The sequence below is a fragment of the Manis pentadactyla genome, chromosome 2 (genome assembly GCF_030020395.1).
Source record: "Manis pentadactyla isolate mManPen7 chromosome 2, mManPen7.hap1, whole genome shotgun sequence".
Classification (NCBI taxonomy): domain Eukaryota; kingdom Metazoa; phylum Chordata; class Mammalia; order Pholidota; family Manidae; genus Manis; species Manis pentadactyla.
In genome coordinates, this window is record NC_080020.1 from 61542036 (window position 1) to 61565619 (window position 23584).

General features: G+C 35.2%; 1 long non-coding RNA gene across 1 annotated transcript in view; it reads right to left on the bottom strand.

Moving 5' to 3' along the window:
* Nucleotides 1-23584, bottom strand: part of LOC118932344 (uncharacterized) — a 204920-nt gene that overhangs the window by 172933 nt on the left and 8403 nt on the right. The window contains exon 2 of the long non-coding RNA XR_005032725.1: nt 2500-2587. This is a non-coding gene — a long non-coding RNA (uncharacterized LOC118932344). The remainder of the gene's footprint in view (nt 1-2499; nt 2588-23584) is intronic.

The window sequence follows — 23584 nt, forward strand, 5'->3', positions numbered from 1 at the left end:
AGAAGCCCTGAATCAAGGCACAGGGTCTAGCCATCTTTGGATATAGTTCACTCCCAGGGAGGGATCATCAAATGTTGAGCAGCTCAATGGACAAAGAAACTACTCAGCTGCCAGTCAGCATCATGCAACACTCCTGTTTTCTAGTGCAAGTCTGCTGGGGGCACACCCAACATCCATCACAAATTTAATACTCATTTAAGCAATTAGTAAGAGAGGAGAAGATAAAAGGATATTATAGGTACAGGAAAGAACAGGATTCTTTTCTTGGAGGTAACTAGAAAGATGGTTATAAAATAGAGCAGATGGATACAGAAAATTAAAATAATTATAAGTTATAATACCTTATTATAGCTAAGAAATATAATATAAATCAGCTAATATTTGTGTCTGGTCTTGTGAAACACAAAGTGTTTTTCTATTAAAATATGCAATTATTAGTATGATATGTGTTAAATTGTTAATATTTATTTTTTTCTTTATAATCAATAATTTCCCTAAAGTTATCATTGTCTTATAATAGTCATACATATTCATAATGAAAAGAAAAAATATTGTAAACATAAGAAGGAAATAAGAACATATAATCCCACTACCCAGATGATAAACATTATTTGGTTATATTCTATCAAGGTTCTAACTAACAGTCTCTCCCTCTTTCATTCTTTCCCTTTGTCTCTATCTCATTTTCTACACACACTATATATGTACATATATACGTACACATTACATTCACCATAGCATTTTTTATCATAAGGTACATATTATTCTATAACAACTGTATTGTATTTAACATATCATTAACATTTTAATAAGTTCAAATGCTCTTATAAAATATTATTTTACTGGCTACATGTAACTATTATACTGATGCATCCTAATTTCTGTATTTCACAAGGTTATAATAATTCATTTAACTGATGAACTACTGCTTTTGATGTAGACAGATAATACTTTAAATCCTTTAATTTTTCTTAAGCTTTGGGCAGGTTTTCCTGAAACTCAGTTAATGCAGAATATGAGAACATATTTTACACGACATGTTTATAATTCCTCAATATGTTCCTCAGCATGTAAGGAGGCTTTGAGGCAGAATTTATCTTTGAAGGTAATTAACACACTAAAATGTTGAAGCATTTAAACATATGATTATTTGTATTGTTTACATTTGGTTGAATACAATTTTTCATTATTATAGAAACTCAGCCATTACCACCAACTTCCCTAAGATAGGATATGCACTAGTTTAATCTTCATTCACATAACTGAGGATTCATAGATATGAAGCTCCTTTTGCTTTTCTGAAATGCTTCCATTAATAAAAAATGCATAAAATCATTTAAATATTTTAATTCTGGGTGGCTTGCCAGCACCATGTATTGCTAGTGAAGGCACATTAACAGGGATTAATTAAAGAAATGGGTGATGCACTAGATAGGAATTCTTAACATTCTTTTACAGTAAACTCATTTTGTGTAGTAATAAGCTTTGTCATTACAAATGAAATGCACCACCTGGCACAATTAGTGTTATGTCTCTTTTTTTTTAGTACATCTTAGAATTGTAGTACAATGTTATAATTGCATTGTTATAGCTCAGACTTAGAACTTGATTCAAAAAATGTCTTTCTACCAAGACCTGGGGTCATTTAATATAACATATTCCAGTAAGGTGCCATGAACTTTTCAAGACAACACAGTATTGATAAAGTTAGGCAAAAATTTATATATAAGTAGCTAAAACTTTCAGGTAAGACTACTTGACTCATAATCCAGTGAAAATTGGAGGGTTATATTAAAATATAAACCCAGTAAAATTAATCATGTAAGTATATAAGGTAAAATTATAACAATAATATTCATCCAAGCATACCACTATCCTTCCAACATACCACGGGAAGATAGAAGGAAATCTAAAAGGGATAGTCTCTTTAATGGGCATGAATTTATAAACTAACTTGAGAACAGTTTTTAGTAGGATGAATATAGTACCGTAGCCCTTAAATTTAAGGTAATGATTGTAATAACACAGTTGTCAAAAATACATACAGTGAATCTCTCAATTATGAGGCAGGTTACTAAGTATATCTTATTCTATAGCTCCTAAATTTCATCAAATCACCATGGAATATATAAATGAGAATAAAAATCACAAAACCCCTGAAATCTAAATATAAAATTAGGAACAAAATAGTATCAGTATCACTAGATGCATGCTGAATCAGAAGCATAACTGTCAGGCAGTGCTCTTTCAAAATACTTAGGTGGAGCCCCTTTCAAGGAAAGACTGGGAGATGGGTATTTTGCTTGCTCCCTCTACAGAGCCCTGGACGGATAGCTGCTGGGAGACCTGTGTGCTTACAAACACCTGCTCCATTGCTACAGTCTTGTAGGTCTCAGGGACACAAGCCTCAAGGAAGCTGAGTTCCTTCCCAATTGTATGGTGCTATGCAAGGGATGGGGGGGAGGGGTTATAGCAAAACTGCCCCTGAGTCTTTCCTACCTGTTTTGATGTATTTTTTTCTCATTCACCTGTGTGCCCATGAAGGTGGAAGTTTAGGAGCTTGTTATGTTGCCATCTTGGTTGAAACCTGAAAATGTATTTAATTGAATGACATTGTAAATTTTAAATTGTTGGTTACAGAATTTTGTTGCCTGACTTTTAACAGTGTTGGCCTTTGTTCTGACAGACTGTTGAGTTTAATAAAAAATAATAAAAAAAAAGTCTAGAGGAGGAATCAGCAAACTTTCTATAAAAGGCCAGACAGTATCTAAAAAAAAATTTTTGAGTTTTGTAGGCCACTGGTCCCTCTCTCAACTAATCGACTTTATTGTTGTAATGCAAAACCTCTATAGATGATATATAAATGATTGAGAAAGGGCTGTGTTCCAATAAAATTTGATTTACTAAATCGGGCAGTGAGTCAGACTGGGTCCTTAGTTTGCTGACCTTGATCCTAGTAGTCTATGCTACGAGAGTAGTTCATCCCAATTACTAAAGCATGGCCTTTCTGGCATCTCTACTATATGGCCTATGGGCTTAATGAGGTTTCTTCACTTGGACTGCTGGGTTTTGGAAAGATCCATGGCCCTGTTTGAAGTACAGCAATTGTTTGCCTACAGAAATCTGGCAATTATTCTTTCCTCTGAAATTTTCCTTGGTGTGCTCATGAAGTTTCACCTTAAACACGCCGACTGGCATGCAGGCTAAGATTCCAAAGGATCCTTATGCAGATTTCCAAAGTTCTTTCCCTGTGTAACTCCCTCCTCACTGGTAATTTGCTTCCAGCTATTTTAGCTACCTCAGCTTCTCCATACTCCAAACTCTTGACTCTTTCAATCAAAAAGTCCACCACACAGGTCTTTTTGGTTGGCCCTCCTAGCTCAGGTTTGGAAATTGCCCGTAGGCAGAAATCCAGGACAATTGAATGCAATTAGCACTTTTGTTTCTCTTATCTCACAGTCCCATGTTGACTATGTCCTGTGTCTCAAAACAAATGTTTTGTCTAATTTCCTAGTGGTTTATAGAAAGAAGTAAGATCTTACCTAGAAGAATAAAGCCCCTAAGTAGCTTTTGCGAAGAAGCTTTTTATCAAGAAACTGGAACTCTACACACATTTTTCCTGAGGAACACTTTTCGGCACTTCTGAAGAAAACAAAAACAAAAAACAGAATAGGTAGATTACTGTTCTTCCCTATAATCTTCAAGAAGTTAAAAGCTGCAAAGTTTCCCAGTGCTTTAGGTGGGCAGAGTTCAACTTTTTATGTATACCTTAGAAACAGTGGCTATAACCAAGAATGTTCTTATACATTAGGTGTGTATGTTGCTCATTTGGATACTTAAAAACACAGTTATGTAAAAATATTAAAAAGTTTAAAATTTAATTGTATATTCTGACACAGTATCCCAGCTAGGAAGGGGTTACACAGGAAAATTTGGAAGAAAATTCAAGTTCTTTTTTTTTAACTGAAGTATCATTGATATACAATCTTATGTTGGCTTCAACTATACAATACAATGGTTCAACAGTTATCAATATTATTAAATGCTCACCCCCACTAGTGCAGTTACTATCTGTCAACATAGGAAATTGTTACAGAATCACTGGCTATATTCTCCATGCTGTACTATTGTCCCCGTGACCAACTTACATTATGATTGAGAATTTTTGTGCTCCTTTATCTCTTTCACACTTACCCACCCCAACAACTCACCCATGGTAACCACAAGTCTGTTACTTCTCAGTGTCTGTGGGTCTACTGCTACTTAATTCATCTTGTTCTGTTTTTATATACCACAAATAAGTGAAATTATATATATTTGTCTTTCTCCACCTGACTTATTTCACTTAACATAATACCCTCTATATCCATCCTGTTGTTGCAAATGGCAGGATTTCCTTTTTTATGGCTGTATAATATTCCATTGTGCATATATACAACATCTTCTTTGTCTATTCATCTATTGATGGACACTTAGGTTGCATCCTTCACTTGGCTATTGTAAAAATTGCAGCAATAAACATAGGGGTGCACATATATTTTTGAATCAGGATTTTTATTTCTTTGGGTTAACTCCTAGAAGTGGGATTACTAGGTTGTATGGTAGTTCTATTTTTAATTTTTTAAGGAACCTCCACACTGCTTTTCATAGTGACTACACTAACTGACATTCGTACTAAGAGTATAGGAAGGTTCCTTTTTCTCCACATCCTTGCCAACACTTGGCATTTCTTGTCTTTTGAATAGTGGCTATTTTAACTGGTGTGAGGTGATATTTGTGGTTTTGATTTGCATTTCCCTGATGATCAGCAATGTAGAACATCTTTTCATGTGCCTGTTGGCCATATGTATTTCTTCTTTGGAGAAATGTCTATTCAGGTCCTCTGTTCATTTTACAATTGGCTTATTTGTTTTTCTGGTGTTGAGGCATATGAGTTCTTTATATATTTTGGATGTTAAATCCTTATGAGACAAATAATTTATGAATATATTTTCCCATACTGTAGGTTACCCTTTTCTTCTACTGATGGTATCCTTTGCTGTACAGAAGCTTTTTAATTTGATGTAGTCCCACTTGTTCATTTTTTATTCTGTTTCCTTGCCCAAGGAGATGTGTCCAGGAAAAAATTACTCATGCTTATGTATGATCAAGAGATTTTTACCTGTTTTCTTTTAAGAGCTTTAGGGTTTCATGTGTTACATTTAAGTCTTTATCCATTTCAAGATTACTTTTGTGTATGGACTTAGACAGAAAACAGATTCATTCTCTTGCATATAGCTGTCCAGTTTTACCAACACCAGTTATTGAAGAGGCTGTCTTCTCTCCATTGTATATGCATGGCTCCTTTATTGTTTATTAATTGACCATATATGCTTGGGTTTATATCTGGGCTCTCTATTCTCTCCATCCATATAATATATGGGTCTGCTTTTCTGCCAGTAACATACTGCTTGTTTACTGTAGCTTTGTAGTAGAGCTTGAAGTCAGGGGGCATAATACCTATGGCTTTGTTCCTCTTTTTCAGGATGGCTTTAACTATTCAGGGTCTTTTGTGATTCTATATTAATTTTAGAACTATTTGTTCTAGTTCATTGAAGAATGCTATTGGTATTTTGATAGGGATTGCACTGAATCTGTAAATTACTTTGGGCAGATTGGCCATTTTGCAATATTAACTCTTCCTATCTATGAGCATGGTATAGATTTTCATTTATTTGTGTTTTCTTTTCTCTCATGGATATCTTATAGTTTTCAGAGTACAGGTTTTTTCACCTCCTTGGTTAGGTTTATTCCTGGACTTTCATTCTTATTGATGCAATTGTAAATGGAATTGTTTTACTGATTTCTCTTTCTGCTAGTTCATAGTATATAGGAATGCAACAGATTTCTGTGTATTAATTTTGTATCCCTGCAACTTTGCTGAACCCAGTTATTAGTTCTAATTGTTTTTGGTAGACCCTTTAAGGTTTTCTATATACAGCATCATGTCATCTACAAATAGAGACAGTTTTGCTTCTTCCTTAGCAATTTGGATGCCTTTTATTTCTTCATCTTGTCTGATTACCATGGCTTAGACCTCCAATACTATGTTAGATAATAGTGATGAGAGTGGATATCTTTGTCTTGTTCCTGATCTTAGAGGAAAAGCCTTCAGTTTTTCACCACCGAGTATGATGTTAGTTGTGGATTTGTCATATGTGGCCTTTATTACATTGAGGTACATACCCTTTACCCATTTTGTTGAGAGTTTTTATCATGAATGGAGTTTATATTGTGTCAAATGATTGAGACAATCATGTGGTTTTTATCCTTCTTTTTGTTAATGTGGTATATGATTGTAACTCTGGGAGGGAAATATGTTCCCAGCCCAGGGCAAATAAATCTTTGAAGGTGAAATCAGTCAAAGGGAGAAATAAAGTTGAAGAAACCTCTTTATTACTTACAAGTAGTCGCCTACTCCTGTTCACCTGTGTCTCTTGTGACCCAGCTGCAAAGAAGCCAAAAATACCTCACTGGTCCAGGTGCTCACGTGCTCTGCACCCCTACATTGTAATCACCTATTGATATGGAGATGGATTACTTCTCCCCACCCCTTGGAAACACCTATTTATATGGAGATACACTAAGGTAAGGTGAAAAATTTTGGAAATATTGCAATTTTGCCACTTTGATGTTGATTGATTTATGAATATTGTACCATTCTTGCATCCCTGGAATAAATCCCACTTGGTCACGATCGGTGATCCTTTGGATGTGTTTTTGAATTCAGTTTGCTAATATTTTGTTGAGAAATTTTGCATCTATATTTAGGGATATTGGTCCAAATTTTCTTTATTTGTAGTGTCTTTGTCTGATTTTGGTATTAAAGTGATGCTGGCCTCATAGAACGAGTTTGGAAGTACTCCCTTGTCTTCTAGATTTGGAATACTTTAGGAAGAATGGATATTAACTCTTTAAATGTTTGGTAGAATTTGGCTGTGAAGCCATGTGGACCTGGACTTTTGTTTTTTGGGAGTTTTTTGACTGCCAATTTGATTTCATTGCTGGTAATTGGTCTGTTCAGATTTTGTTTCTTTCTGGGTCAGTCATGGAAGATTGTATTTTTCTAGAAATTTGACCATTTCTTCTTGGTTGTACACTTTATTGGCATATAATTTTTCATAGAATTCTCTAATAATTCTTTGTATTTCTGTGGTATCCATTGTGACTATTCCTTTTTCATTTCTAATTTTGTTTGTGTAATCTCTCTTATTTTCTTGGTAAATCTGGCTAGGGCTTATTTATTTTTTTTATCTTCTCAAAGAACCAACTCTTCGGTTTCATAGGGTTTTTTTTTCTACTGTGTTATTCTTCTGTATTTATTTATTTCTGCTCTGACGATTACTGTCCTTCCTTCTACTATCTTTGGGTTTCATTTGTTCTTTTTTTCCTGGTTGCTTTAGTTTTGAGTTCTGTTAATATGGGATTGTTCATGTTTCTTGAGAAAGGCCTTCACTGCTATGTACTTCCCTCTTAGAATCACTTTTGCAGCATCCCACAAATTCTGGACTATTGTATTTTTGTTTTAATTTGTCTCCGTGTGTTGCTTGATTTTTGTTTTAATTTGGTCATTGATCCAATATTATTTAGAAGCATGTTGTAAAGCCTCTGTGTGTTTGTAGGTTTTTGTTTATTTCTAATTTCATAACTTTGTGGTATGAGAAATTGCTTGATATGTCAATTTTTTAAATTTGTTGAGGCTCTTTTTGTGGCCTAGTATGTGATCTATTCTGTACAACATTTCATGTGCACTTGAGAAAAACGTGTATATTGCTGCTTTTGGGTGGAATATTGTGTAGATATCTGTTAAGTCTATCTGATTTAATGTATTGTTCAGTACCTCTGTTTCCTTACTTATTTTCTGTTTGGTTGATCTGTCTATTGATGTGAGTGGTTTTTAAAAGTCTCCTAAAATGAATGTGTTGCACTCTATTTCCTCTTTAATTGTATTAGTATTTGTTTTACATATTAGGTGTTCCTCTATTGGTGCATAGATATTTATGATGGTTATATCCTCTTGTTGGATTGGCACCTTTATCATTCTGTAATGTCTTTCTTTGTCTCTTGTATTTTCTTTATTTTGAAGGCTATTTTGTCTAAATACTGTTACTGCTGCTTTTTTCTCTCTATTTGCATGAAATATCTTTTTCCATTCTTTCACTTTTAATCTGTGTTTGTCTTCAGAGGCAGCATATAGATGGGTGTTGTTTCCTTATCCATTCTGCTTATGTCCCTTGACTGGTTCAGTTAGTCCATTTACATTTAAGGTAATTATTGAAAGGTATGTACTTATTGCCATTTTATTGTTTTCTGGATGTTTTTGTCATTCCTATCTGCTTCTTTCTTCTTCTCTTATACTCTTCTCTTGTTATTTGATGATTTTCTCTAGTGCTATGATTAGATCCCTCTTTTTTAATATTTTGTGTATCTATTAATCTATTACAGGCTTTAGGTTTGTGGTTACCATAAATTTCAAGGATAGCTTCCTGACTATATAATAGTGTATATTAAGTTGATTATTGCTCTATTTCAAACACAGTGTAAAAGTACTTCTTAGTTCTTCCTCCTCCACACTTTTATATATTAGATGTCATAATATGCACTTTTTGTGTATCTCTTAACTGATTTTGTGTATATTTGGTTTTACCTCTTTTGCTTTAATTCCAACTTGCTTGGTAGGTAACTGGTCTACTACTTTTACTGTGGGCTTATTCTCACTGGTATAAACTATTTAGCCTTGGTAACATTTCCACTTACAGCAATCCCTTTAACATATCCTGTAATGCTACTTTAGTAGGTAAAAATTCCTTGAGGCTTTGCTTATCTGGAAATTGTTTAATCTGTTTCAAATCTGAATGATAATCTTTCTGGGTAGAGGATTCTTGATTTAAGGTCCTTCTGTTTCAATACATTAATATTTCATACCACTACCTTTTGGCCTATAAAATTTCTGTGAGAAGTCTGCTGATAGACTGATGGAGTTTCCCTTATAAGTAATGTTTTGTCTTTATCTGGCTGCTTTCAGTACTCTCTCCTTATTCTTAATCCTTGTCATTTTAATTATTATATATCTTCGTGTTGTCTTCTTGGAATTTCTGTTGCTAGGGACTCTTTGCATTTTCATACCTGAATGTCTATTTCCTTCCCCAGATTAGGAAAGTTTTCAACAATTGTTTCCTCAGAAAGACCTTATATTCTTTTGTCTCTCTTCTTCTGGTACCCTTATTATGATAATTTTTTTTGTTTGGAATTGTCATACAGCTCTCTTAGCATTCTTTCATTCCTAGAGATTATATTTTCTCTCTGTTCTTCAGCCTTGTTGTTTTCCTGTACTCTAATTTCCATCTCATTTATTATACCCTCTACTTGTATCAATCTATTATTAATTCCCTCCATTGTATATTTCACATCAGTTACTGTACTCTTTAGCTATGAATGGCTCTTTTTCAAATCTTCTATGTCTTTGCAGAAGTCTTCCCTGAATCTTCAATACTTTTCTGCAGATCAGTAAGATTATTTATGACTGTTACTTTGAAATCATTATTGAGAATACTGGTGATCTCCATTTCATTTAGCCCTCTTTCTGGTATCTTATCCTATAGTTTTGTTTGGAACATATTCCTCTTCCTTCTCATTTAGTCAGAGTTTCTGTGTTTCTGCCTTTGTATTAGATAAATCCTCTATGTCTCCTGGTCTAGAGAGTAAAGTCTCTATGAAGAAGGTATCCTGCAGTGCCCAGAAACTCAAGACTCTTTATTCACCAGTGCCTGGTTCTCCTTTGTGGTAGAGCCCCAGTTGCTGTTGTTGGGCAAGGGGCAGGGCCACATTTCTGTCTGTCTTGAGAAAGCAGTTTGCCTCAGCCAGCTCTTTGTGATCAGAGCAGCAGTGCTCCTGCAGGGATCCTTGTGTGTGGAGCCCCCTCTGCCTTCCCAGAAACAGAGCTGCTAGGTTGAAAACATGAGCAGAGTGGGTTCACAGTTCTGGGGCAGGAGCACTGTAGTGCCCTCTCATGCTTACAGGGTGGCAGCAGGTTGCAGGCACCCATCTGGGCCACATGTCAGAAGGAAGGAGCACTGGGAGTTGGTTCCTATATGAGCCTCTCTCCTGGGCTGAGACAGGGTCAAGAAATCTGGGAAAGCCTCCATCTGCCTGCCAGGCAGCAAAGTGTGAGGCTGTTGGGCCAAGTGTGTGGGTGTGCTGGAGGTGTGCAGGGAAGTGCCTCAGGGCTTGAAAACTCAAGTTTTAATAGTGACTTCCATAATGTTTGCCTTATCTAGCTGTTTTATACCTATATATTGTCACTTATTTACTGAAATAGGTGATATTAATATTTCCAGTCATTTTTAATTCTATCTTTCTTCCCTTGCCACTTGCTATTGCTGTATTTTGGGATTTAAAAATATTAAATAAACTGTTTTCATTGTCAGTTTCTTGAGAGAGATAGCTGGTGTGCAGTCATAAACCTGCTCTGGCAATGCAATTAGTGATATGATCTCTCCACAAAGCAAACTCTGCTTTCCAAGCAGAGAGAATTTAAGGACCTAGATATAACCATAGATAGAAACTAACAATGTAATTGTGGTTAAATTTCTGAAATAAATGTCTATATAATTTGATTATCCAAGTTTTATATGATAGCTGTATTGGTAACAGTTCTCTAGAGATATAGAACCAGTAAGATATATATGGAGAGAGAGAAAGAAATCAAAGACAGAGAAGGATTTGTTATAAGGAATTGGCTCATACAATAATGGAATCTAGTGTGTCCAAAATATACTTTGTAGACCTGCAGGCTCAAGACACATAGGGCCAATGATGCAGATCAGATCCATGGACAGTCTACTAAAGAATTCTCTCCTGTTCAGGCAGGTTGACCTTTCTGTTCTGTTTAGGACTTCAGTTGATTTGACAAGGCCTACCACAGTAAAGGACAACCTGATTTACCTAAAGTTCATCAATTTAAATATTAATTTCTTCCCAAAACACTAAGTTGACACATAAAATTAACCACCACAATAGTATTATATTAATTCCTTAGGCCCTATTAAAATACTGACAAAAAGAGACAATTTACAATGAATATGTTTAATAACCTAACAAAGACATGCTCTTCGTTTTTCCAAGACATGCTCATTTTATAGGAAGTAATGGAGAGAGGTGTTATGAGAAGGAGGTGGCAGGGGTTATAATTAATGCATAGGAATGGAAAACACTCAAGAAGCTGAGATAAAGGAAAAGTACAGTTTTTGTACTCTATTTTTAATCTCCAGGGTGTCTCCTGTTGTCCTAAAAGCTTACATACCAATGGCATATAACAGCTGTGAAGACTCATGAGAACTAATGACATCAGAAACTTCAAAGAATCACATGTGAAAACCCTACAATTAGTGTGATAATTAATTAGCAGTTTTAATCACACGAGGGATAGAGATTTTCAATCTTAGCCTTTAGTATAAACATTCCTAAAGTGAAAGCAGTATTATACACAGCAATAATTAAATATAAGTTTGTGAAAAGAGTTCCTATTCTGACTCCCAATCCATAGGAATCAGGCTGAATTTTTTTTTGTCTTTTTCTGAATCTTTACCAGTTCTAAAACAGCCAAAGAATCAGTAGGTTCCTGATTGATTTTTGAGGAATTCTCCCTAGCTACTTTATTTTTTTTCTTTTTCTCCCAGAATACTTGGGATGTATAAAATTCCTCTGCTCCCTTGATTCTTATCCACCACCCTCAAAGTTAAGTGCTTTATCCAGTGATTTGAAATATTTTGTTTCAGCTATGCAGACACACTTGATAAAACAGTGAATAAAGAAGCAGTATCTTATACCTTTTGTGTTAAACACAGCACGTTTCAAGTACTCAAAGATAACTGAGCCACCTCCATTTTCACAGGTTCTAAAACACTCATTCAAAAGCAGTCTCTTATTAATCTATGAAACAATAATTAAATGGCTCCTAAGTCACTTGTATTTTCATTTGTTCACTCAGAATAACCTGTAAAATATTCTTATAGCTCTCATACTGCATTTTATTTTTATATTTGGAACAGATATAAAGACCTATGTGAGCTTTTGTACACATAGGGTGAGTAGATGATGTTAGAATAATATCAAATATATCTATTTTCATTAATCATACATTCAAATGTGAGCTTGCAGGCTTTATATATGAATCTATCTCATGGCAGTATGAAAACATTTAGGTAAGTGTTGCTGAGCATTATGTGCAATCGTGTGATCATTCACGAATATTTATATGAATCTTTCATTGCCCATCCAAATAAATGCTACATTGAGCATTCAATATGTTTGAATGTGCAATCTCTTACAAAAAAAATATTCTTTCTTCAAACCATAATGTTATACATTACCTTATGATGGGGCTTTTAATATCATATTAGAGTGTGATTCTGCACAAAGCATCTTTGGGGTTTTGTGCTATGAGCCATGGGATGATCCTATACAGTGGTGTCTGGATTAATGGACCTGAGCCTTAGTATATCACTGCAAAAAGAAAGTAGAGCAGAAGTGCTTGCCGCTTACATGACTGTCTCTTATTATGATTGTTTCTTTAGACAGTAAATCTCAGTGGCATTAAAAGTGATCTGAAAGTTAAATATTGTAAAGGATTTCCAAAATTAACAATCGGCTGCTTCAAACAGCAAAATGAACAAAATCCATTTAAAATTGTATACAGTATTTTTTTTCTTCACTTCTTTTTCTTTTCTTTTAAGCCTCCTATAATTAATTAAACAGCCTATTTTTCTAAAGCCTACAGAGATATTGAGCTTGCTGAATTTAGCTTTTTAAGAGGTGGTCAGAAATAAGCTGCTTTTTTTTGCTATAAAATCTGGGCTTCTTGGAAGAAATATATTGTCATTCTCATAGAAATTTTAAATAACTCCAACATGTATAACTTAAAATAGCCATTACATGCATTAACATTAAAGACAGTATAGAAAAGCCTAAAAAACCTGAAATACGAAATACCTTACTTAATATTCCCAGAAATTATAGTAAACACAGGAAGGATAAAAGGTCCTAAAATCTTTAGGAATGAAAAATCAAGGACTGACCAACCAATTCAATGTCATTCTCAGTTTTCTCAGTTCCTTCCATAGTGGATAATATATGTCACTCAGACTCCTCCCCCAGACTGAGACACCCATTTCCCCACCTTTTGCGAATGCCAAATGCTAAGTCATTCTCCAGAAATTTCCTTTAACTGAAGAGACCATTTATATTCAGATCATGACCCATTCCAAAGTGGAAACCTACCCTCTGTCAACACACGAATGTAAAGTTACGGCTCTCTTGTTTCAAAGTAAGTCCACTCTAAAGGGTCATTCCAACTCTTGGGCTTCCCATGAAGCTATAGAAGTTCATTCTTATAACTGCATTGGCATTCAGCTTCTCTCTCATCCAATTCTAGTGCCTAACTCCTACGAAATGCTAATATTGAGGGTACCACCCAAAACACTTCCTACATGCAAATCTCCATCTCAGAGTCTGATTCTGGAGATCCTGACTTTAGACAGTGTCAGCAGTGGAGTAAGTTAATAGGTTTTAATATAGGGTGATGAAACTGGAATCCCTGCCAGCAAGCTGGCGAGGACTGCACCACTGGTGGCAGGTGCAGCACTGCAGTTACAGCCATGCACTTGTTATAATGCTCATCTGTGGTGCATTGGTTTGATGTGTTGGTGCAAATGAATGCACTCACAGGAGCAGTGTCTCAGGTTTTTGAGTGGCTAAGAGAAGTATTAGTTAGAAGGAAATCACATCGGATTTCTCTTACTGAATGACTGTGATGCATCAGAGAAGACCAAAAGAAGGCTGTGGGTGATTAATCATCAATTGAAGGTGAAGTTCAAAATTTAGAAGGCCTTCTTGGCAGCTTATAAAGACACTCTTACCTCCTGCAGTGGAAGGCAGGAAGAAAACTAAGAATTTGGCCAGGAGTTAATTATACTACTAATGAAAAGCCATCCAGAGAAGGTTGAACAGTCAGTCCTTCTAACAAGCGTTGTGCTAGTAATAGATTGCTGATTGGAAAGAGCGCACTCTGAAGCTTTGAGTTGGGGATATTCGGCTTGATTAACTTATAAGCATTAACTCCAGATCCTTTGAATCCTCTGGGCTTGAAGAAGAGGCCCTTTCCTTCCTAGTAAGTGTTATAATGCCTTCATTGCTTGAAAATTATGCAGTGATCACTGCCTCACAGACCTCTTGAACACAGCTCAGCACTTGGCTCCCCTTTTAGCCTCCAAGCTGGGGCAGTTCAGGCATGCTAAGGAATGAGGGACTATACCCCTAAGGGAACCTTGGGGCACTTCCCAATAAACTTCTAGTTGGTTCTGCAGGACCTAGTCAATAGGCACTGGAAGGGAAAATGTGACTGGGACTACAATATGAGGCACACTTATTAGAAAGGTAGAACATGAGATTGGATAGTGACCTGTCAGTTATGAAAAGGGAAAACTACCCCATGATAAAGGATTTGACAACTTGACAAAGACCTCAGAGAACACTGCAAATATGGCTCTTTAAACTTGGAGTTAGTGATAGCCCATGAAAGTAAAGCAGAAAATCCAAAAGTGCCATGGTAGTTATAGGAAAAATTTTTTTTTAATTCACAAAAGTGGCTAAGCTATTGTATATACAGTGTAATGTCAGAAAACCCACCAGTTAACTGTGTTCTGAGAAAGAGCCTGTGAAAAAAACCCAATTACAAAAACAATAAAATGCACTGGTAAGAGAAACACCATCATTCTTGAGATGCTCAGTGGCAACTGTCCTCTGTTGGTAATAAGGCTGTTACAGAACTGTATGTTCTGAAGGTAAGAAGGATGATAGAATCTTGGAAATACAGAGGCCGAAGTCAGCATCTAACCATCAGAGGCGAAGTCGGTGCAAAGGCCATAATGAGGGGCAAATTGGCAAGGCTGCCAGAAACACTAACTCAGAGTTACAGAAGTGGTTAATTTTCAGACAATGTGACAATGCACATGGTACCAGGATTAGTCCCAAAAAACAGAGGGTGAGATCAAGACTTGGAACTGGCTTACTTACTTCCCAGCAGATACAGAAGATGGAATCCTGAATGGAAGCTAATACACTGGTACAAGATGCAGCCCAGCTCCTGGGGATGGGTGGTAGAAAGTGGCCATGAAAATGTCCTACTCACATGCTCTGCTGCAGAAAGCGTAAATGGTAGAAGACCCCACATGCTACACTCTGAATTTACTCCCCTCGTCCTGCCAAGGCCATACTTCCTATGGACTGCTCCCAACTAATGAATAATTATGGCGAAATACTAATGTCCTCTGATCGGTAACTTTGTCTCAAGGAATATCCATATGCTTGACTGAAACTCTCATAGTATTATACTACAGGCTGAGATTGCACTTCTTACACAGATCTCCTCCTTTCCCTCTTCCTTCCCAGGAGTAAGACTTGCGTAACACTCTGAAGGTTCCTCCCAGTCTCCTCAGGCTGCCTCCTGGAATTCCTCATTGTCTCTTCCTCTAGTACATCATTTGCATGTTTAAATCTTGGCTTCTGCTTCTCAGATGAAATGAACTAACACATACGTAATCACTAGTAAAGGGAAATGCTGAAGGTTATCATCGTGTTCACAGCAGTGACTAAATACATGTCACTTTCTGGATTGACATGCAGGAAATTAGAAGCCAAACAGAACACAGTTTGCTGAACTAAAGAACTGATATTGGAGTTCTAGACCCATGAATAGGCTGGAATTTGCAGAATAAGTAATAGAAAAGGTAGAATATGCAGAGCAGTAGCCCCAGAATTTTGCACAAGGTTTCCTGCACCTTATTGCTCGAAGACAGGGCTGCATATGTACATAGTGAACCTTAATAAGACCAAACAGAGAGTAACTGCTGCAGGATGAAAACTAATGGAGATATGAGAGGCCATGTGAGAATGAAAGATATTGGAGTTTCAACATATCCAAGACTAACTATAATGTATTATTTATCCTCACTAGATGCTATACAATAAGAAAAAAGGGAGACATGCAAAGCATGTGATCCACAATCAAGGAAAAATGAGGGCATAGAGACATATCCCAAGATAACCCTGACATAGAAATTATCAAAAAAAAACTTTAAAAAAGCTTTAATAAACACAATAAAGGTGTTACAGGGAAACACTGGACATGAATGAGCAGATGGTACCCCATAACTGATAAAAGAAAACTATGAAAAAATACCAAATAGAAACACAAAAATACAAAATGCAATGTTTGAAATGAAAAATGTAATGAACAAGCTTAGTAGGAGATGAGATCTAGCATGAGAAAATGTTAGTGAATTTGAACACAGTCTAATAGACATTATCAAATCTAAGGAATAAAGCTGGGAGAAAAAAAAAAAGAGGCCCAGTGACCAATGCTAAAATATCAAGTAGTATATTGATACATGTCATTGATGTTTCATAGAAGAGGAAAGAAAAGTCGTTGAGGAAAAGGGTTCAAGAATGAATGGCAAACCTTCCCAACTTTGTGAACCTACTGACCCAGGGAGCTCGTTTAAGCAACTCCTGCATGTATAACAATCAGACTGCAGAAAATTAAAGATAAAAAATAGAATGCTGAAAGAAGAATAAAAGGCACATACTTATGGAGGAACAAATATATGAATCACATCTGCCTTCTCATTAAAAAGAGATATAGAGAAAAAAATATAATGAAACAAAACTTGTAAAGTGCTGGAACAATAACTATAAACATTACCCAGTGTTCTATATCAAGCAAAAATATCCTTCAGAAACTTGTGTAAAATAAAAAGCATGTTGCCAACAGATCTGCACAACAAGGAATGTTAGAAGAATCATTTAAGGCAAAAGAAAAATGATGCCACAGGGAAACTCAGATCTACATAAAATAATAAAGAAAACCAAAAAGAGTTAAATATAGACAAATATTACCATTTTGCATTATCTTATATTTTTTGAAAGTCCACTAACTGAAGTAGAAACAATAACATTTCAGTTTACAGTATATGCAAAGATAAACTATATGACAACACAAAGTACAGAGGTAATATATGGAATAATATACTTATTTTTTTTCATATGAAGCTTCAGAATATTCATTATAGGTTTAAGAATGAACCTTTTGATATATACAGCACTCACTCTATAAAAGTAATAAATAGAAATATACCTAAATATATAAAGCAAATGAAATGGCCAAAAAAGATATTGGAATAATCAAAAAGAGCATAAGAAAGGCAAGAAAGAAAGGAAAGAACACAAAATGGATCAAGTAGGAAAGTAATATCAAATTAGTATACCAAAACCAAAATGTATAAATAACTGGTTAAAATAAAACAGGCTAAAAAAAAACAAAATCAAATAAAAACTCCCATTAAAATGAAAAAATGATAAAACTTGATTTAAAAACAAAACAAGGCCTATTTATATGCTGTCAACAAATTTTCTTTATATACAGGCAAAGATAAGTTATGAGTAAAAGAAGAAAAAGGGCATATACTATGCAAATTACTAATAAACACATTGAAATTCTCAAAGTCAAGTTTAAAAGAGTATGTACTGAATAAATACATTCCTATAGAGCTCAAGAAAAAGATAAATTAATGTATGTAATGTATGGTGCCATAAATAATAAGAAATCATTGCATAAGGTAGGTGGAGATTGACTGGAGAGAGATACAAAGGGCATTTCTGGAATAATGGAAATATTGTATGCTCTGATTAGACAGCTGGTTATTACTTATAGATTTTAGCAAACTCATCAAACTGTACCCTTAAGAATAGCACATTTCACTCTATGTAAATTATTATATCAATAAAATAAAAATGATTCTCACCGAAGTCCACAGAGGACAATGAGTATGAACAGCTAAACTCATCGCTTTTGTGAATATCTCAATTCTCATAGCTAATTGCCCCTTTAAGTAAGTCTTTCATCTTGGTCAAATAAATATTTTGGGTTGTTGGTTTCATATTCCAGAATTTTAAAGTCTTTCTTTCAAATATAAACATTATTAACTTATTGAGTTGATACAATGATTAAAAAAAAAGATACAATCTTTTTTCTAAGATTAAGATTCAGGAATATGTGTATATCATGTTCGTTCTCAGATTACAAAGAGTTAAACCCTCAAAATCTTTAGAATGGAGTGTGGTAATAGTAGCCTTCTGAGAGAGAAATTTTAAAATTACAGAACAGAGAAACAGTACTATATGGAAGAGACAGGAGAGCTACATAGCTGCAAATACATTAATGTTAACCTGATTGCATGGATTAAGAATGCTGAAGAATAAACATGCCGATCAGAAAGGATTAAGATTAAACAAGAAACACTACAGAAAAGAAAACCTGAAAGTATAAATTTCGGCAGCTCCTAGCCAAGCATAGTCCTATGGGCAAGAGAAGTTCAGCCTTCAGCCTTTAAACACATTTTAGCCCGTTGGCAAAAGCCATCCCTATGCTGAAATGAATAAAACAGCTATTTGTCTCATAATGCTTAATAATGTGAGTCTTCCCTTGGATACATGGCGTACTTGTGGAGTTATGATAACATCTTAATTCTGAGTCAGTAGGTTTGGTGACCAGACATTAGATTATGAAAAATTTACTATAGAAGAATAGCTACTTTGTGTGGGTTTTAGGGATATGGACTGGCTAACCTTTCTTTTCTAATAGAATTACTCCCATTGCTTCACCTGGTTTTATCTTTTATGACTTATTCAGAAAAATATTATTGACATTTATTCTGTCTTTAAATCTATCCCTTTGGACCCTGCAGATGTCATCAGCATGTAGATTTCTATCAAATGGCAGACATATGCCTATCTACCCAGTGTAGATTTATCTTTGAAGTATTATTAGTCTCTTAATGATTTATTTATTATATCTTGTGTGAGGTATTGGAGCTATCTTCCAGTGATAAATCTTATTTTTGCTGCTAAATTTTTGCTCTCTTTTCTTCCTAGTAAGGGCTTTACCCTGCCTCATTTATGGATCCAGACATGCAGGGCCTCCTGAAGGAGGTGCCATAATACTACCTCATTGATTAGGACTCGGCCTCAGTACAAGCTATAGCCAAAGGAATATGAGGGAACATAACACAGAAGTTATCTAAGAACTTTAGAAGGCATCAAGAATTTCTGTCAGCACTCTTTCTGAATGTCCCAGAAAAGACTTACTCTTTGAGGCTGGAATCTGGAATGAGAAGGTATGTGGAGCAGAGTCACAGAAATTGACCCACAGCCACTAACATCCATAATGAACAAAAAATAAATGTGTGTTGTTATAAGCCACAATGCTTTTGGGTGTCATTTATTATGGATAAAGTTAACAAATAAAATTCACATGATAGATTAGGAAATAATCAAAGTGAAATACTTATAACAGCAAATCTGAATTGCAAATTTGAATCCATTTTAGATCATGTGTCAAATAAGAGTGAAAAACACAGTTTAAACAAAAATAAGCTTAAAGTTAGTTGAAATTCACATTAATACAAGATAAGAAAAAAATCTTAAATTAGAAGTCATCTAAAATTCAGAGTTCCTAAAAAAATGGTTTCTTTGCCTTTTGGCTATAATTTAAGATTAAGAAATAGTCTTCTCATGACTTAATGACCACTTTTAAGCCTTTGAGGAGAGATTTCTCCTTTTCCAGCAAGCCCTCACAGGTGAAGGCTATTTTTCTTTGACATGTCATATATGTCATTGTCACCAATAGGAAAGATATACTTTTTGGTTTCCCATTACATATACAAAACTCCTCTCAATCTCCTTTGGAGCTTATGCCATCAATGATATCTTTTTTTGCCATTCCCCTGTCATCATCTACAGACCACCTATTCACTCCCCATAATTAAAGGCCTGCTCAACTGATGCAATCCATACTTACTCCTGTTGTCATTCTTCCTGACTTCAAACTCATATAGATGAACAATCCAAAACCTTACTCTTTCTCTGCTTCCTGCTTTTCCCATCTCTACCAAAATTTGGTTTCACTTCAAGTTAGTCTCCCATTCCCATAAAAATTCTGTATCTTGCACCACCACTAACTTACTTGCCTCTGAAATTCAAGTTATAAGTATCTCACTCTCTGAGTACCATCTATTATCACCTTTACAACTTACTTCCTCTGGTAGCCCCTTAAACCTACTATACTGTTGAATTGAGATTTTTATCCCATTGGGGTGTAGACTTTATCTTTATGCATCTCTCCCCTTGTGTGTTCACTTCCCATTTTCTATCTCAGATTTGGTGGTTCATCATTATTTTTGTGAGTTTTAAAGTACTTCCAACTCTTGTTTCCTCTCCTTCTGCCATACCTTAGTAGAACTCAGTATATATATTCTGGGTCTAATGCTATATAACTCAGCTCAACTGGAAATAATCATACAACCATCCTGACAGGTCTCTGTGTAAGTTCTCGAGCTCAGGCCTCACATTGGTAAGTAGACCTGCCTAAAAATAGTAGTACATTTCCTAAGTTTGCTTTCCTAGGCTTTGGTATAAATATTTCAGAAATTTGCTTTCAACAAATATCTTCTAAATGGTATCCTCTATTTTGCTTATTATGCTCCGTATAATGGTTTCCACTGTGTTCTTTACATTCTGACATTTCTGCCTAGCCATTTTCTACTTTCTGGCCTTTGCACTTGCTAATCTCTCAGCCTATGATGCTCTTACACAGTTTTGCACATTGCTAAGCCCGTGTCATTCTGCAAGTCTCACTTCAAATGCCACACCCTCAGAGAACTCTTCCCTGTCTCATTCAAACAACTGCTTTATTGCCCTCTGTTCCATTGCTCTGTTGTTGACTCCTTCCCAGCGCTAATCACAATATGTAATTAACTCCATATTTCCCTTTTATCATGTCATTCTACATTTAGAAATTAAACTCCTCAAGAGGAGGACATGTGTCTGTTTTGTACTCTTGTATCTTCAGTGCCAAATATAATATCTGGTAAATAGTACTCAAGAAATATTTTCTGGCTAATGAATAAATGAACGTGAGGGGGAGCAGAATATGCCACCCCAAAATATACCACTTTGTCATATTGATTATTTTGAATTAAAGTTGCTTAAGAAACAGCCAACTTTGTTTAACTCTAACCTCCTTTATTTCCCCTCAAAGTAGTAAATAAGTATCCCATGTGAAAGGTACCCTCTATGTGACAGGAGGGAGAAGGCATTTTGTCAGAGACCTTATCACCAGACACAGGTAATTCAAGGCTTTGTATAGAAGCAAATCTTGTTATTTCCTCATTAATTGACTTTCCCAAGCTTGAAGTTCTTTACTTGTCAATTCTCCACAAATGTATTGTTTATCTAAAAGGATGAAAGTTGCTTGCTTTGGTAATTTCTGTAGTCTCCTATTTTTATGAGCTTCTGTATATATTAAATTAAATCTTAGGGTTTCTAGTTTCTTCTTTAACCCTTTGACTATAGTTGTCAATAACTGTACCACGGGATTTAATGGGTAGTTGAATTGACTGGTACTTTGAAACATCTTTTTGCATTTGTTCTGCCATTTGTCATTAGAAAACTGGTGATATAGGGCTAGTTTTGATGCTTCCTGTGGGTGCCTTCATCTTCAAAGGGATCTCAGTACCTGTGAACAAGAATCTGCCCAAACACTTCTGCTCACCTCGACAAACATAGGACTGATGTCTGTAACACCAGAGATGCATGCTCCAAATCTGCATGGGTTCTGGGTGAGCCTCTGTAGGAATTCTATACATCAGAAAGTTTGTACTGATCCCTTCACTCCAAAGAATCCCCTGGAAATTTACTACTCTGTCAAAAGAAAATTGTAAGTGAAAAAACCCAATCTACTTTTTCCTATATCTTCATCTAACAGATGTGGTCAAAAGGTTTTACATTTAAAGAAGGTCACACAAGAGGTACAAAATTCCCAGATATTTTGGATCTTCCCAATGAAATTAAAAAAATATATTTTTGTTTCTAATGGTAAGATCATAATTATAACCAACATAAGCTATCACAATTTGCATAAGCTGTGAGAAGTTTAGCCACAGTAGCTATGTTATCCATAGGTATTTACATAAAGTTTTCTGTTGGAATGTAGGGAAATATGGTTGTGGTAATGCAGAGGACAGATCAATTATTTGTAAGATGAGACACAGGTCAAATGTGAATTAGACTCATCATTTTTTTTTTTTTTTTTTTTTTCCCACAGGCTTCCTCCACTAAGTATCTATTGATTCATTCTCCCAAAGCAACTTTTTCCTGCTGACAGATTGGGCATCTCTAGCCCTGATTCAAAATTTTAGTTCATAAGAGCTTTAGATAGTTTTTGCTCAATTATTCACTTTACAAAAGCCAAGATTCTCAGAATTTCAATCCATTAAACAGGTAAATCATGAAGTATGCATCCTTTAATAGAATTATTATTAAAGGATTGCAAACTGAAATACATGTGGGAACCAGGTAGATAAAATAAATGAATTAAAAATCTGAAATAAATAAAAATTACGGACAGAGGTGAGACTGCTGTTACTTAGCTCCACCTAACTCTCACCATCACAGTACGTGAATATAGTATTAACAAATCTTAAGATACTTTTGAAAACAAGTCTAAAGTACTGGCAAATAATTGTGTGTGTGTGTGTGTGTGTGTGTGTGTGAGTGCGTGTGTGTGTGTGTGTGTGTATGTGTGTGTATTTAACTTCAATCCATTATTCAGGAAAACAGAAGTCTTCTGAGGCTAGATCCATCCCCAGTTTGCCAGTTAATAATGACCTCAATGTTATTTTCTTTAAAATATTCAAATAATAAACATTAATAAATCATTTAAAATGTCTGCTTCACAAAACTGAATTTACATAGTACCATTCCATGTTATACTACCAACATCAAAGCAATATTTTCCAGAGATACTTACTGTATACTATAATAACTATAAAAGCAATTACAAAGATGTGCATATCTAGAAAGAGATATGTCTACAACAAATAATGTTCCAGCCCTAAACAATTTATACTATTTCCCTTTGCTTGTATTATGATTAATTGAAAATAATATAAAAAGAAGATTGGTTACATTAAAGAAGAAATTAAGTGGATGGTTGGTTGGACAGTAAGAAAAAAGAAAGATAATAAAAGAGGAGAAAGAAATTGGCTAAATCAGATACAGGGGGGAACTTTCAGAAAATCTGCAAAGATGAAAGAAATTACAACCCTAAACAGTAAACTCTCTAGATAAGGATACAGAAAACTGCGTATTAACTGACCACTATTCAATAGGAGAGCAGTCTGGGGAAATAATTAGCCTAACAGTTACTCTCTTCCTACCAGACAGTTCCTCTCATAACCATTTAGCACAGAAGCACAGAAAAAAGAGGACAAAGAAAAAATATTGCTGGGCAATCAGGGGGTGTGCAATAGGATATAAAACAGGAGGAGCTAGGACTGCAGAACTGAATGAGTTAAAGGTTTATAAACAATAAAATGTGGACTGTGAGCTACTGACGTGTCCATTCCAAATTGGGGTATATTTGACTATCAGT